Genomic DNA, 17462 nt, shown 5'->3' with positions numbered 1-17462 from the left:
AACCACAACCCACACACAAGAGAGAGATGTGGTCCTGCCTGCTGCTTCCCGGTGCCGCGCCCACGTGGATGCAGTAGAGCATAGATAAGCGTTGGAGATGTCCGGCCGCAGGCGAAGTTCTGGGCGTAACTCGCTGGATGTTTGGGCTAGCCCACCCATGCTCGGCAGGGAAACGACAGCAACCAACAGGAACACTGCTGTTGGGAACTATCTGCTTCATGGATGATTTCTAATTCGCAGGAGTACGACCGGTCGCACTACACAGAGCATCAGGCTAAGATGATGGCTTCTTCGTGTCTGGAATCCATCGGTAGATTGAACGTCTCATCGGCACTTACTCGTATTTTGAAGCATCATGCCGCTGAGCCCGGCTTTGGGGGGCGCACGAGTTCAAGTGTTAGACGACTAGTAGGCGCCTACACGTATTTCCTATACTATGCCGTTCCATGCCCTCTAGTTGACCCTAATCATGCCAGACGCTCCCTATTACTTTTCCCGCTTTTATTACTACTTTTAGTTTACCGCACCTACTTTTCGTAGGCCCATTGATTAGCGATAGTCCCACACTGCTTTTCTGGAGGAGCCCCTACTAGTACGTTTGCACTACGCTAGACTCCAACAAGACCCGCATACAATTGCCACACCCCCTTATAATAGCACTGTGCACCTCACCTTTTCAGACCGTTGAGCGCTCTGTCGCGCACGAGCAGTCGCCATGTCTTTTGAGTCCCTGGGTTCATACTCTGTTCACTCGTAGATCATCCTCCTCTCTTACCCAGTGGTTCACATACTTGAATGCACCCCCTATCTTGTAATTGGCCCCGACCAGACGTCACCCTGATAATTAACCCCTGTCTATATATGTGGCGATTGGAGCGTGTTGACCGCGCAGAGCGCCCCCCCCTTCATTCCCCTCGCCCGCTATAGTTCAAGTTGGGCACTTACTTGTAATATGATCAATACCATGTTATACATCGGAGAAAAGTGTGTTCTAGTCGCTGATGTCTACATTGCCAGCACTCTCAGCTGGTGGGCTCAGACGTCAGAGTGTTTTCCCTTGGTCAGGAGCTTTGGGCTAACGCCGTGGACGCAAAGTCTAATTGCAGAGCTACCGCACTGCAGCGATCGTACCTGGACAGTCGCCAGCCCAAGGGCAGCACACGCCACCGGCTAGGGGGCACGTCCGCCCGGCCGCTATGTCACGAACGGGATGGTACCGCCAGGACCAGTCTCTGCTCTATAGACCCGACCCGCCTTCGCTGAGTCTCGCAGCCTCGCTATGCATGTCTGTATACGACAAGGAGGAGGTTACATGGAACAGATTTCAATTATGAGCAGAGAGAGATAGATGGGGGCAGAGAGAGGCCAGGCATCAGTGACAGTGGTTAACTACACCCCTTTCTAAAACCCTGTTCACACACAGTACTGGAAACCATTTTCCCCAGGTGATCAAAGACCCAAAAGTAGACATGCAAGTGACCCAATGTCTTTATCCAGTACTAAGCCAGTCCTTTTGTGCCGATATCTGGAGGGATTCCAGACCCTGATACTACACCCTTCTCCCCTGGAAAGTATCTGAAACACACCAGTATACACGAGCATGGTAAAGCACTAACACCCAGACCGCTAAGTCGGTGTCACATGCTGGGATCAAAGCGTCCACCCTACAGGTAACTTCCTGCTTCATTAGGTCACATGGCTGGGATCAAAGGTCAACCACACAGGTACCTCACTGCTTCACTCACCAAGCAAAATAACAGCCTGGTACTCATCTCCTTATCCCATTTAAACCTGTGTGTGCGTCGTCCCTCCAGTCACCTGTTCGTGGTGGCCAGTCCCATTACTGACAGGTCGAATCCGTTGATGGTGACCTGTATCGTCCCCTGGTTGATCATTGTTGATCGATCGGCCTCAGCTGCCTGATGTTCATGGGATGACGCGCCATGGACAAGACCCCGATTGGGTTTCCTGCTGCGCCAACTCTCCCCAATGGAACACTTCATCTGGACACGGAAGGAAGAAGGAGTCAGTGATCTACAAAGTCATTTACACTCATACTTCCGGAGGATAAGGGCGGGTCTTCACTGTCCCAATCTTAAAGAAACAACAACAAGGAACAGACAATGGGGACCTCCAATAGTTCATAGTTCCAATGGACATATGGTCACCAGAACATTCCCTATGTCACCGTCCACTTGACCACAGGCAGGCTGTCCAGGAAGGGTTCGGACTATGTCACCATGTCCCTGGCCTCACCCTTGACATCAGCGCAGGCCTGTCCCAGAAGGGTTATTCACCATGTCACCGTCTCACCTTGACGTCAAGGCAGGCTGTCCAGGAAGGGTTAAGGACTATTACAACCATGTCCCCGTCTCACCTTGACCACCTTGACCGTCAGGCAGGCTGTCCAGGAAGGGTTAGGGCTATCACCATTGTCTCGTCCTCACCTTGACATCAGGCAGGCTGATCCAGGAAGGGTTAATTCACTCATTCCCTGTCTACCTTGACGTCCAGGCAGGCCTGTCCAGGAAGGGTATTCACCATGTCACCGCTCACACTTGACCGTCCAGTCAGGCTGTCCCAGCGAAGGGTTAGGACTATTCCCCATGTCCCCTGTCTCACCTTGAGTCAAGGCAAGCGACTGTCCAGGAAGGGTAGAAACTATTCACCATGTCCACCGACTCATCTTGAGGTCAGGCAGGCTGTCCAGGACAGGTTAGGGCTATTCAATATGTCACCATCCTCACCTTTGACCACTTGACGTCAGGCAGGCTGTCCCAGGAAGGCCTTGAAGGTCGAACCAATTAGACACGACGCGGTTGTCAAAGATGTGGGCCGTTAGACTTGAAGTCGATCACCGGCCCTTCTTTCTGTTGAAGTAACATAAAAACAAGAAACACTGGAGTGAAGAGGGTGAATGCAATGTCCAAGTTGTCGTTCCATTAGAAACCAAGTCAGGGTTGTAGATCTAAAAAGCATTACTGTTTTCAATTCATCCAAAGCACACCTTTTCCTTTCACGATGAATGTCGTTATTTCTTATGTACGGCTTTGATGTAAGCAGGGGAAACCCGATTGAACAGGTGTCATTTTCAAGGTACCCTGGGAATAATAATTACCTAAGCAATAGGCACACAAAGAGAGCATTCGACAACGCAAGAAAAGCCTCTATCACCGAATGCTAACAAAATTAGCACCAAACTAACTAGCGAAATCACATAGCTGTAGTTAGCAAAAGGCTAACAACGAAAAATCTTATTGCAGACAGGCAAATCCAGCTCAAAGGGGGGTTTTTTAACAAAGCCAAATCTAAAAGGCCCCTAAAGTAAACAAAGCTTACCGAATGTCATTTTCAGTGAGTTTGACATTCTAACAAGCTTAGTGAATGAGCAAGAAATTGAGCAAACTAACAAAGTGTGATGCCATGCTTTTCAGACAAGGACAGAGCAGCATGTGTACCTGCAGCAGAGGGAGAAGAAAAACACACTAAAGGAAGCGCAAGGGGGGGGGGGGGGGACTGGCAGCTGTACCCGATAACTCCATCCCCACGCCTCAGACTTTCTGGCTGAGGACCCGGAATGCTATGTCTGCATGTCATAAGGTCATTAGCTGGTTGAGACTTATTAGCTATATTCTTTTAATGGTCACATAGTTACTAGTCTAGATTTCGTATAGTACATCCTGTCGCCTCAACTCTTTACATTTAAGTCATTTTATGCCAGGACGCTTCTTATCTATCCAGAGCGACTACAGTAGTAGGGTGCATACACCTTTCTTAGCACGGCCGAACATTTTCTAGGCATGTCACGTGAGACTCTACATGCCTGTCAGTAGGGTTGTGTAGCCCAAAATGCAGGGTGTAGCGACAATGCTTGCAGTCACACAGCATCCGGCTCACGTGCACGTCAGTATGCGTAAAAATTCATAGTCTAGACCAAATCTAAAGTAGCTCTAAATTCCAAGAGCACATATAATACATACCAGTGCCTTTCTCGGGACTCATTGATAGTAATCCCGTATAAATACCCAGATCCGCAGCCAACCTTTGCCTTCTGCCAGTGGCATTGATTAAAAGTCACATAATTGATGAAGCAGGTATATATTGTTGACTTGAACGCCGACCTTCTAGGGATGTCGCGACATGATACTCCATTACTGCCGCAGTTCTGTATCAGCCTCAAAGGCGTGCACATTGGGTTGCAGACCAACCAGGTAAGAGGCTACGGGCTAGTGTAGGGCTATTCCTCATACAGCCGTTTTGCCGCTCTTGATGTATGTATATGAGAATAGACAGCTTGGATACTCACTCCTCCTCCTGAGCGACTTTTTGATGCACTCTGCCTCAGCGGCCAGGCGCTCTTTTACGTTGGCCCCTCTCTGGATTAGGATGATTGTCTGCGGGTCGAACCAGGCTCTGGCTCCAGGTGGTTGTTGTCCTTGTATCTGAGTGCGTTTTTACTGCCTTACGCCGCTCATGTCTTATCTCTGGTGTGCCCTCGTTGGATATGCTGCGCAGTGCAGTACCTGGCTGTGGGTAAGTTTGCCGTCCCTGCGTTACACGTGTTGCCCGGTCCGCCGCTTCAGCCGTCGTCTTCCAGTGTAACCACAGCTTACTCGACCGCTCACCTGGCAGATTGCGCTCGGCCGCCGGAGTCCTTGATATGGCGGTTGCTGCTGCACCGATCTGTCTCCCTTGCCGTGCTACACCAGGCCAGGTGATTAGCATGTGCCCTTGGGCGCGCATCCAAACAAGTGTAGCGTCCGTCCTCAATTTGCGTGCATTTATAAGAGTTGTGACGGTTTTTATGTAGCGAATTGCCCTTCCAAATTTTCTTTACGTCAGCCTCCCTGAGCTTCGCTTCTCACGTATCGCTCAGCGATGTGTTACCTATCTCGGCGAGGGAACCTCTCCTGCAAGCCATCTTCATCACCCTCCGCCCTCAGCACGTCTTGGCCCGGCCCTATATTCTAACGTCGGAAGGCGGCACTGTGCCTCTCCTTGTTCTCCGGACCGTGGTTCCCCTCGAACCTGACTTGCCATCGCCTGTCTGAGCGAACTCGCCGGGTGGGCTGGGGTGACACTCCTTGTGTTTTTGTAGGCATCGCTTGAAGGAATGACCAGGTTATTTTCCCTGGCAACGGACTCTGCCGGCGGCCCTGTCTACACTCGCTGCCCTCCCCAGAGCACTGTTCTCGTCACTTGTTGTAATTAGGCACCTTACTCACTCGTTCCGCCTGTGTCTCGCCAAACTGCATCAAGTGCGTTGGAGGCGTGCCGTCGGTCACGCATCATCCGGATGCCACAGGAGGCGGCTGAAGCACACAGCCCTTAATTGGGGCCGTCGTCCCCTGTTTTGAAGATAAGGCCCGACCCAGATGTTGTTTCCTACCCTTCAACCCTTCACTCTCCTGAAGCAGGCCGCTCAGGCAAGTCCGTGACACCCCCCCCAATTGCCATACAGTGGCTGGGCGTCTTCCCCAAAGCCCAGGCCCAGGGCCCATCAAGCTTACTGATCTGGAGCGGGACTGGAGCGTGACTCAACGCAGCCCATGATGTTGTAACCTGTGCTTCTGAGGCTATCACCGTGCCAGATACGCAAACAGCATTCTCTACCAGGTAATTCAGCCCTTCTTGTCCAGATGGGATACCTCTCCATCACAGCCCGGTCGGCACCATGTGCAAGCCTGGCTGATGCGCGCACCTTTCTGACGTGTGCAATCGTCTGTTGTTGGATCGTATTGGGGGGGTGGGGTTAGCGCGGGGCCGGCTGGGCTGCGGTGCTAAACAGGCTTGCCTGGTGCGGCGTACCCGACCGGTACGGTGGCTGTTTGGCCGTTCTTTTCCGCGGCCATTCGGCCCGCCGTAAGTCTTTTTTGTTGCACACTAGTAACCGCCGCCCTTTGGCAGCAGGTGGGTGGCTTGCTTGCGGGGTGGCGAGGTGGTTCAGTCGAGATTGGTTAGGGTTGGGTGGTTAAGGTTTGATGTTAAAAGGTCAAGGTTCAGCGCTCGTTGTCACTACGACCCCACGTCCTCGTCCTATACCAATCTCAACCTTTCACGTTGGCGCCCAAACCTGGAGTTTCGGAATTTCTGGGTCATCTTGTCTGACCCGCTCTGCTGTTCCCATGTCTACTCAGCAATCTTCTATCTAAGTCATCTGAAAATAAGAAAGCTTGGCTAGGTTTCAAATGGACCTTTTCAAAATACCTGATGCTTTATGGTTAAAAGTAGTTCACTATAGGAATAGGAATCATTTGGGATCATCTGGTTAGTCTATAACCCCCCCCCTCCGCCACAGATAATGCGATCCACAACGCCTTTGAGTACCTTATACCCCAAGGACCTGAAGGCCAGCGCGGGTCGTCTGAGGGTGGGATATGTCAGCTCGGACTTCGGGAACCACCCCACCTCCCACCTCATGCAGTCCATCCCCGGCATGCACAACTCTGAGAAGTTTGAGGTGAGGGTTTCTTACTGTTGTGTGACATTATCACTAGACTGGCAACAACCAATGATTTAAAATGAACTGATGTTTGCTTACTTGGATTAGATTTTTCACTTAAACCAATGTTTTTTTTGACGTAACTGAATAAATAATGGATAAAAGTGAGGTGTTATAGTGACCAAACATTACTTGAAATGTGTTGGTTGTAACATGGTTATAACATCCTCTCCCCAGGTGTTCTGCTATGCCCTGAGCCCAGATGACAACACCAACTTTAGGGTTAAAGTAGTGGCCGAGGCCCATCACTTCACTGACCTGTCACAGGTGAGTAAACTCAGATTGAGAACTGAATCGAAGTACTTTAGAAGTAGCTTCCTTTTCTCTGTCCTCTCAGCCACATCCAGCACTTCAGAGTAAAGATTGAAATCCTCTCCCTTCCCCCTCCTCCTGTCTCTCCCTCCCTTCCCCCTCCTCCTGTCTCTCCCTCCCTTCCCCCTCCTCCTGTCTCTCCCTCCATCTCCACTCCTCCCCTCTGTCAGCTCCCGTGTAACGGTAAGGCAGCAGACAGGATCCATCAGGATGGACTCCACATCCTGGTCAATATGAACGGCTATACCAAAGGAGCCCGCAACGAGCTGTTTGCCCTGCGCCCCGCTCCCATCCAGGTGAGATAATCAGGCTTTATTTAGCCGTGTTCATTTCGATACTGAACAACAATATAAACACATCATGTGAAGTGTTTGTGCCATGTTTCATGAGCTGTATTTAATTGTTTTAAGGTCATACCAACGATCCTTTTGCTATTTGATTATGACTTTTAAATACCCCTTGAAGTATAAAACAAATTGTATTCGGCCTTACTGCTATTTGACCATACAAACGCATAGAATAACAGAATGAATTGTATGCTGTAGCGTTAAGATTCACTTCATTGTAACTAAGGGGCCTAGTCCAAACCATGAAAAACAGCCCCAGACCATAATCCAACTTTAGTTGGCGCTATGCATTGGGGCAGGTAGCGTTCTCCTGACATCCGCCAACCCCAGGTTCGTCCGTCAGACTGCCAGATGGTYYAGTGTGATTCATCACTCTACAGACAGCGTTTACGCTGCTCCTGAGTCCAATTGCCGCGAGCTGTACACCACTCCAGCCAACGCTTGGCGTTGTGCATGGTGATCTTAGGCCATGGAAACCAATTTCATGAAGCTCCCGATGAACAGTTCCTGTGCTGACGTAGCTCCCAGAGGCAGTTTGGAACTCGGTAGTGAGTGTTGCAACCGAGGACAGACGATATTTACGCGCTACGGGCTTCAGCACTCGGCMTTACCGTTCTGTGAGCGTGTGTGGCCTACCACTTCGCTGCTGAGCCGTAGTTGCACCTAGACGTTTCCACTTCACAATAACAACACTTACAGTTGACCGGAGCAGCTCTAGCAGGGCAGAAATGTGACTGACTTGTTGGAAAGGTGGCATCCTATGACTGTGCCATGTTGAAAATCACTGAGCTCTTCAGTAAGGCCGTTCTACTGCCAAAGCTTGTCTATGGAGATTGCATGGCTGTGCTTGATTTTTTAAAACATTTTATTTATATATATATATATATATATATATATATACACACAGTTGAAGTCGGAAGTTTACATACACCTTAGCCAAATACATTTAAACTCAGTTTTTCATAATTCCTGACATTTAATCCTAGTAAAAATTCCCTGTTTTAGGATTACCACTTTATTTTAAGATTGTGAAATGTCAGAATAATAGTAGAGAGAATGATTTATTTCAGCTTTTATGTCTTTCATCACATTCCCAGTGGGTCAGAAGTTTACATACACTCAATTAGTATTTGGTAGCATTGCCTTTAAATTGTTTAACTTGGGTCAAATGTTTCGGGTAGCCTTCCACAAGCTTCCCACAATAAGTTGTGTGAATTTTGGCCCATTCCTCCTGACAGAGCTGGTGTAACTGAGTCAGGTTTGTAGGCCTCCTTGCTCGCACACGCTTTTTCAGTTCTGCCCACAAATTTTCTATAGGATTGAGGTCAGGGCTTTGTGATGGCCACTCCAATACCTTGACTTTGTTGTCCTGCCACAACTTTGGAAGTATGCTTGGGGTCATTGTCCATTTGGAAGACCCATTTGCGACCAAGCTTTAACTTCCTGACTGATGTCTTGAGATGTTGCTTCAATATATCCACATAATTTTCCTCCCTCATGATGCCATCTATTTTGTGAAGGGCACCAGTCCCTCCTGCAGCAAAGCACCCCCACAACATGCTGCTGCCACCCCCGTGCTTCACGGTTGGGATGGTGTTCCTCGGCTTGCAAGCTTCCCCCTTTTTCCTCCAAACATAACAATGGTCATTATGGCTAAACAGTTATATTTTTGTTTAATCAGACCAGAGGACATTTCTCCAAAAAGTACGATCTTTATCCTCATGTGCAGTTGCAAACCGTAGTCTGGCTTTTTTATGGCGGTTTTGGGAGCAGTGGCGTCTTCCTTGCTGAGCGGCCTTTCAGGTTATGTCAATATAGGACTCATTTTACTGTGGATATAGATACTTTTGTACCTCTTATCACCCTGTCTCTTATACACATCTAGATGTGTATAAGAGACAGAAGGTAGACCTTGAAATACACCCACAGGTACACCTCCAATTGACTCAAATTATGTCAATTAGCCTATCAGAAGCTTCTAAAGCCATGACATAATTTTCTGGAATTTTCCAAGCTGTTTAAAGGCACAGTAAACTTAGTGTATGTAAACTTCTGACCCACTGGAATTGTGATACAGTGAATAATAAGTGAAATAATCTGTCTGTAAACAATTGTTGGGAAAATGACCTGTGTCATGCACAAAGTAGATGTCCTAACCGACTTGCCAAAACTATAGTTTGTTAACAAGAAATTTGTGGAGTGGTTGAAAAACGAGTTTTAATGACTTCAACCTAAGTGTATGTAAACTTCTGACTTCAACTGTATTTATACACCTGCCATCAACAGGTGTGGCTGAAATAACCGAATCCACTAATTTGAAGGGGTGTCCACGCATTTGTGTGAGTTGCACCCCCTTTTTCACATCCCTTAATTCGTCAGGGTATGAACTCTACAAGATGTCAATAAATTCCACAGGGATGCTGGCCCATGTTGACTCCAATGTTTCTTGACACACACGGGAAACTGTTGAGTGTGGAAAAACCCAGCATCGTTGCAGTTCTTGACATACTCAAACCGGTGCGCCTGCCATACCCTGTTCAAAGGCTCTTTTGTCTTTCCCATTCGCCCTCTGAATGGCACACACAATCCATGTCTCAAGACTTTAAAATCATTCTTTAACCTGTCTCCTCCCCTTCATCTACATTGATTGAAGTTGATTTAACAAGTGACGTCAATAAGGGATCATACGATTCACCTAGTCACTCTGTCATGGAAAGAGCAGGTGTTCCTAATGTTTTGTACACTATGCTTTAATTTAAACTAAATAGGCCTAGAAGAAAGGCTAATATTTTAACACAATCTTCTTTTTTTGCTCACAAAAGTAATTCAAGAAGATCTAACTGCATATTTCCATGAAACTGATTGAGATCAAATGATTGTCAGGCATTCAGTTTGGACATTTCATCGTTAACACATGAAGAATTCTCATTTACGATTGACAGTGATGGCCTATTTGGAAATTAGTTAAGCCTTACTTGGTGTTTTGAGGGTATTTTAAAAAATATCACATTTTCTTGAGACAATATATTTGGGCGTAGGCCTATTCTACAATGATATCCAGTACATCTGTCATTAAACTTTGATTTTTTTTTTTTTTAAGTGCGCTCCCTCATCAAAAAAAAGTCGCTACACCACAGCCGGGATATAATGTCCAAATAAAGTTCACTGTGCCAACTGTTCTCTCCTTCTCAGTGTATGTGGCTGGGCTACCCGGGGACCAGCGGAGCTCCCTTCATGGACTACATTGTGTCAGACAAGGAGACGTCCCCCTTCGAGGTGGCAGAGCAGTACTCTGAGAAACTAGCCTACATGCCACATACCTTCTTCATTGGAGACCACGCTAACATGTTCCCCCACCTCAAGGTGAGATTCCTGTTTATCAAGACAATTAAAAGTTTGTTGAGTGGCTTGATTTGGACGTTATTATGTTGCTAATGTGTAGTGATAGGTCAAATTTGTAAGCTCTCACATAATATACAGGGAATTGTTGATTTTGCCAAACAAATTGCAATCAAGGAATCCTGGAGGGACTGTTTTGTTCTCTTGCCATGTTTCCTGTGAATGAATGAATTTTATTTTCGTGTCAAATCGCCAGTTGGCAACATATCCCTTATGGGATTAGTTGTCGCTCAAACATTACGATAATTCTTCTTCCGGTGTTCTATGCATTGCACATCGCATAGAGMGGGGGGGGGGGGGGTCTATGCATAGTAAATTACTTCCCTAGAGTGATAAAATAATATGCATATATACATAAAGGTTATTTTTTTCTGTATGTGTTTTTCTGAGTCAAAGGTCAAGTTTCAGCATCAAGGATATCACTCCAGTGAATTTAAATATAAAGGTGTAGTAATTGGTTGAGAGCAAGCTGCCTGGCTCAATACTAGGCCCTTTATTGTTCACTATTTACATTTAATAATGTTGGTTTGTACCTTTTTAATAATACATGGGACTGTGCAGGTGAGTTATTTATTCCCTTTCAGTGCAGCAGACCATTTAAAACCTCTTAGATGTAAGGGGACCAAAGTGCTTCTGTTACCGGTTCCGACTGTCAATTTTGCTTAAATCGATCTGTGGACGCCGTAGATCAGAATGGCCTGCATTGAATGATAGCCCTGTTTCCCACGGACAGTTTTTTTTGTATAAAAAAAAATATGAGCTTGTGACGTAGGATGTGAAATCTGAAACCACTTGAAGCTGGGATGTCCCTCCTACCGTTTCATTCGCTCTTCCGACTGTCCATTAGCTCCTGGCTCAACCCTACATCGCAGCCACTGACAAAGCACATTCCTGCAATCGTTACATCGTAGAGCATTCATGTAAAAAAATAATGAATAGAACAAAACACTTTCTGTTTATCATAGACGGATGAGATGAATATGAGATGAATGGCGAGTTCCTAGCGAGCTCAGGAAGTAAAACTAGAGCCCTGAGACGTTCACAGCGATGGGGGCAGACGTTTTGATCAAGAGACCTTAAGAAAATATGCACGTTTTCTCTAACTCTAAACATACAAATATGTACTTTACAGTTATAAGGAAGGTGAAATCGTATAATTAGTCGTTTTATAATTTGATTATGCTTTATTTAGAAAGCATATAAATCATTTCAAACCCTATTCATACATTATTGTTGAATAGGAAATGCATTATCAAATATTTCATTTTCATATTTGTAACTGTGTACTTGAGCTTGTCTTCAAGCGACTACACCTCAGCAATTTATAGTTATTTTTATCAGACAGGTGAGATTTTAACTTAAGTATGCAGCATTAATTGTTATTGTTTATGGCTTTCTCATGATAATTACCTTTGGGCATTATGTAGATTACATTTAACTGGTTAAAGACCTTCAGCTTGGCTTTGATTCAAAGCAAGAATTGCTCACCAATCTTAAATTAGTGCTAAATGGTGATAAAACCACGTCTCGTAGACTTGACCCTGAAGATCTGCACCTTGAACTCCCTCAAGTCTTTTTAAAACGCACATTGAAAAACCTAACTAAGAACAGGTACGTATTTTACAATCAGGAGAAATGTCTGTATTCATTCAATGGATTCTCACTGGGCTGTGATACAAGTTGTACACCACAAATGTGTAATTAGATTCTTTAATTTTAACATTAGTAGAGCAGCAGTATACCATGTCGCAATCACTAGGGTTTTGGCTATGTTGCCCACTTCACTAAAGTTATTCATGAATATAATTGAGCTTAGAGGCAATGAACCACAGGATTGGGCCTCTATCTGAATCCACATTGAGTCTTGTCTGTTTGTGATCCATGCAAGACATCAACCGCGGAGAGCGATATCTTGTGCTGAAGGCCGCCTGCAGAAACACCAATATAATACTTGGATTGCTCCTTATCAAAACCGCCCCCAACAAATAGAGCAGGGGCTACAGCGAGCATCCTTGTCTTGTGCCAGGTTCCAAAGGGAATCTATCAGAATTCAGACCGTTAGTAGTCACCATGGCATTTGGATGAGAATATAGGGACTTAATCCATTTAATAAAGTTTGGGCCCATATTGAACTTTTCTAAGACTAAGAACAAAACGTTCCACTCCATCCTGTCGAACAACTTCTCAACATCCAGTGACGACAGCAGGACAGTGGTCTTCTGTGCTTTTAAATTGATCTATAATATAAAAAAAGATGGTGAATGAAGAGTATCTGTCTCTAATAAAATTTGTTTGGTCCGCTTTTATTACTTTGGGAAGAAGTGCTTTCGTCTTTTGGCGAGCAATTTGGTAGTTATTTTATAGTCGGAATGGGCCGGAAGGACGAGCAGGATAGAGGGTCCGTGTCTTCTTATAAGCAACACTGTAATGAGGGATGTGAACATAGTCCTGGAAGAGCGCCCCGTTTTAACAACACATGTAATTCAGGTCGGGAGCAGGCGCCCGTTTTGACAACACTGTAATCGTCTGGGAGACGCGCCCGTGTTCAACAACACTGTAAATTAGTCTGGAGAGAGCGCACCGTTTCAACAACACTGTAATAAGTCGTGGGAGAGCGGCCCGTTTTGACAAACACTCTGTGTAAATAGTCTGGAGAGCGCCCGTTTCAAACAACACTGTAATAGTCTGGGAGAGCGCCCGTTTCAACAAACACTGTAATTAGTCTGGGAAGAGCGCCCGTTTCAGGAAACAACACTGTAATAGTCTGGGAGAGCGCCCGTTCAACACATGTAATATCTGGGAGAGCGCCCGTTTACAACATGTAATAGTCTGGGAGAGCGCCGCGTGTTACCAACACTGTAATAGTCTGGGAGAGCGCCTAGCGTTGAGTTAGGATTTGCATGTTAGTTGGAAGTGATGCTGATTTTCACAACACTGTAATAGTCGGAGAGCGCCCGGTTAACAAAAGGCACTGTATAGTCGGAGAGCGCCCTTTTGACAACACTGTAATAGTCTGGGAGAGCGCCCGTTTTGAACAAACACCTGTAATAGTCTGGGAGAGGCCCGTTTTAACAACACTGTAATAGTCTGGGAGAGCGGGCCCGTCTTTTGAAACAAAAGCTGGTAACTGCGTCTGGGAGAGCGCCTGCGTTTTGAACAACACTGTAATAGTCTGGGAAGCGCCCGTTTTGACAAACACTGTAATAGTCTGGGAGAAGCGCCCGTTTTGACAACACTGTAATAGTCTGGGAGAGCGCTTTCGTTGCAACACGTAATAGTCTGGGAGACGCGCCCGTTTTGACAACACTGTAATAGTCGGAGAGCGCCCGTTTTGACAACACTGTAATAGTGCTGGAGAGCGCCCGTTTTGACAAGCTGAACTGTAATAGTCTGGGAGAGCGCCCGGCTTTGACAACACTGTAATAGTCTGGGAGAGGCGCCCGTTTCAAACAACACGTAATAGTCTGGGAGAGCGCCCGTTTTGACAACACTGTAATAGTCTGGGAGAGCGCCGGCGTTTTGAGCAAACACTGTAATATCTGGGAAGCGCCGGTTTTAACAACACTGTAATGGAGTCTGGGAGAGCGCTGGCGTTTGACAACACTGTAATTCGGGAGAGCGCGCCGTTTTGAACAACACTGTAATAGTCTGGAGAGCGCCCGTTTTAACAACACTGTAATCGTCTGGAGAGCGCCCGTTTTTAACACACTGTAAATAGTCTGGGAGAGCGGCCCGTTTTGACAACCTTGTAATAGCTGGAGAGGCGGCCGTTTGACAACACTGTAATCGTCTGGAGAGCGCCCGTTTGACAACACTGTAATCGTCTGGGAGAGCGCCCGTTATTGACAAACACTGTATATGAGGTCTGGGAGAGCGCCCGTTTGACAGCACTGTAAGTGCGTCGGAGAGGCCGGTTTTGACAACACTAAACGGTCTGGAGAGCGCCCGTTTTGACAACATTGAATCGTCTGGGAGAGCGGCCGTTTACAACAAACTTAATAGTCTGGGGAGCGCCCGTTTATAACAACACTGTAATAGTCTGGGAGAGCGCCCGTATTCAACAACACTGTAATAGTCTGGGAGGCGCCCGCGCCCGTTTCAACAGATCTTGGTGGGTCTCAGTTTTGGTCGCAAGAGTCCCTCTAGGAAGGAATGGAGTTCTGCATCTTTTTCTCTCAGAAGTATATAATTTGCAGTAAAAACCATGAAAAGTTCAATGTTTTTATTTTTGGATCATATGTGACCTCATCGTCTGCTGTTCAGATGGCGATGATTGTATGCTCTGACTGCTCTTATTTTAATAGGCAAGCAATCTGCTAGGCCTATTGCTATACTCATGGTATTTCTGTTTAGTACATCTCCTGAGTATAGTCCAAGTTTAGTTTGGCTTTGGCTACTTTAAGTTGACTAGGAGGTTACTGTCTGGGGATTATTTATGTACTTTTTCGCTGTGTTCCACAGGAAGTACCTGTGCTAAGGTCTATTCAACACTGGTCTGACCAATCGGAATCCATGCTTCAAGATTGTTTTGCACATGCGGACTGATGTGATCKGGGTAGCCTCTGAGAATAACATTGACGAATACACAGATATGGTGTCTGAGTTCATCAAGAAGTGTATAGGAGATGTTGTACCCGCTGTGACTATTAAATCCTACTCAAACCAGAAAACGTGCATAGATGGCAGCATTTGTGCAAAACTGAAAGTGCGAACCTCTGCATTTAACCATGGCAAGTTGACTGGGAATATGGCTGAATACAAACAGTGTAGTTATTCCCTCCATAAGGCAATCAAACAGGCAAAACATCAGTACAGAGACAGTGGAGTCGCAATTCAATGGCTCAGACACGAGACTTATGTGGCAGTGTCTACAGACAATCACGGACTACAAAGGGAAAACCAGCCACGTCGCGGACACTGTCTTGCTTCCGGACAAGCTAAAAACCTTCGCCCGCTTTGAGGATAACACAGTGCCTCCGACGCATCCCGCTACCAAGGACTGTGGGCTCTCCTTCTCCGTGGCCGACGTGAGTAAGACATTTAAGTGTGTTAACCCTCAAGGCTGCCGGGCCAAACGGCATCCCTAGCCGTGTCCTCAGAATATGCGTATACCAGCTGGTTTGAGTGTTTAGGGACATAATCAATCTCTCCCTGTCCCAACTTGCTTCAAGATGTCCACCGTTGTTCCTGTACCCAAGAAAGCWAAGGTAACTGAACTAAATGACTATCGCCCCGTAGCACTCACTTCTGTCATCATGAAGTGCTTTGAGAGGCTAGTCAAGGATCATATCACCTCCACCTTACCTGACATCCTAGACCCACTTCAATTTGCTTAGCACCCCAATAGATCCACAGACGATGCAATCGCCATCACACTGCACACTGCCCTATCCCATCTGGACAAGAGGAATACCTGTAAGAATGCTGTTCATTGACTATAGCTCAGCATTCAACATCATAGTACCCTCCAAGCTCATCACTAAGCTTGGGGCCCTGGGTTTGAACCCCACCCTGTGCAATTGGGTCCTGGACTTCCTGACGGGCTGCTCCCAGGTGGTGAAGGTAGGAAACAACATCTTCGCTTATCTTCAACACAGGGGCCCACAAGGGTGTGTGCTCAGCCCCCTCCTGTACATCCATGACTGCGTGACCACGCACGCCTCCAACTCAATTATGCAGTTTGCAGACGACACAACAGTAGTAAGCCTAATTACCAACAATGACGAGACAGTCTACTGGGAGGAGATGAGGGCCCGGGCAGAGTGGTGCCAGGAAAATAACCTCACTCAACGTCTACAAAACAAAGGAGATGATCGTGGACTTCAGGAAACGGCAGAGGGAGCACGTCCCTATCCACGTTGATGGGGCCGCAGTGGAGCGGGTGAAAAGCTTCAAGTTCCTCGCCGTACACATCACTGACGATCTGAAACCTCAGGAGGCTGAAGAAATTTGGCTTGTCACCTAAAACCCTCACAAACATTTATAAATGCACAATTGAGAGCATCCTGTTGGGCTGTATCACTGCCTGGTACGGCAACTGCACCGCCCAAAAACCGCAAGGCTCTCCAGAGGGTGGTGTGGTCTGCTCAACGCATTACCAGGGGCAAACTTCCCACCCTCCTGGACACCTACAGCACCCGATGCCATAGGAAGGCCAAAAAGATCATCAAGGACAACAACCACCTGAGCCACAGCCTGTTCACCCCACTATCATCCAGAAGGCGAGGTCAGTACAGGTGCATCAAAGCTGGGATTGAGAGACAAGCTGTTTTTCACTCTCAAGGCAATCGGACTGTTAAATAGCCATCACTAGCCAGCTTTTACCTGGTTTATGCAACCCTGCACCTTTGAGGCTGCTGCCCTATATACATGGAATCACTGGTCGCTTAAAAAATATATACTGTATTCAATTGTACTTTAGTCAATGCCACTCCGACATTGCTCGATCTAGTATTTATACATTTCTTAATTCCATTATTGTACTTTTAGATTTGTGTGAATTGTTTTTAGATACTACTGCACTGTCGGAGCTTGGAACACAAGCATTTCGCTACACCTGCATTTTGCTACACACTACACATTGTCTCAGTATGTAAAAATGTAATAAAATGTATGCACTCTACTGTAAGTCGCTCTGGATAAGAGCGTCTGCTAAATGACTAAAATGTAAATGTAAATGTAAATTACATCTGCTAAATATGTGACCAATAAAATTAGATTTTACAACTAAATGTTTGACATCAGATATCTTATGGCTTTCAGCCAGAAGTCTGAGCTCTGGATGAGTTATCGGTACAGCTGCCATCCCCTTCCCCCCCCCCCTTGCGCTTCCTATTAGTGTTTTTTTCTTCTCCCTCTGCTGCAGGTACACATGCTGCTCTTCCTTCTGACAAAGCGATGCA

The 17462-nt window shown here is 46.5% G+C and overlaps 1 pseudogene; it reads left to right on the top strand.

Annotated features, from left to right (window-relative positions):
* Positions 1-17462, top strand: part of LOC112073418 (UDP-N-acetylglucosamine--peptide N-acetylglucosaminyltransferase 110 kDa subunit-like) — a 43821-nt pseudogene that overhangs the window by 15406 nt on the left and 10953 nt on the right.

This window comes from Salvelinus sp. IW2-2015, unplaced genomic scaffold, assembly GCF_002910315.2.
Source record: "Salvelinus sp. IW2-2015 unplaced genomic scaffold, ASM291031v2 Un_scaffold2257, whole genome shotgun sequence".
Lineage (NCBI taxonomy): Eukaryota > Metazoa > Chordata > Actinopteri > Salmoniformes > Salmonidae > Salvelinus > Salvelinus sp. IW2-2015.
This window is presented reverse-complemented; position numbering and strand designations above follow the sequence as displayed.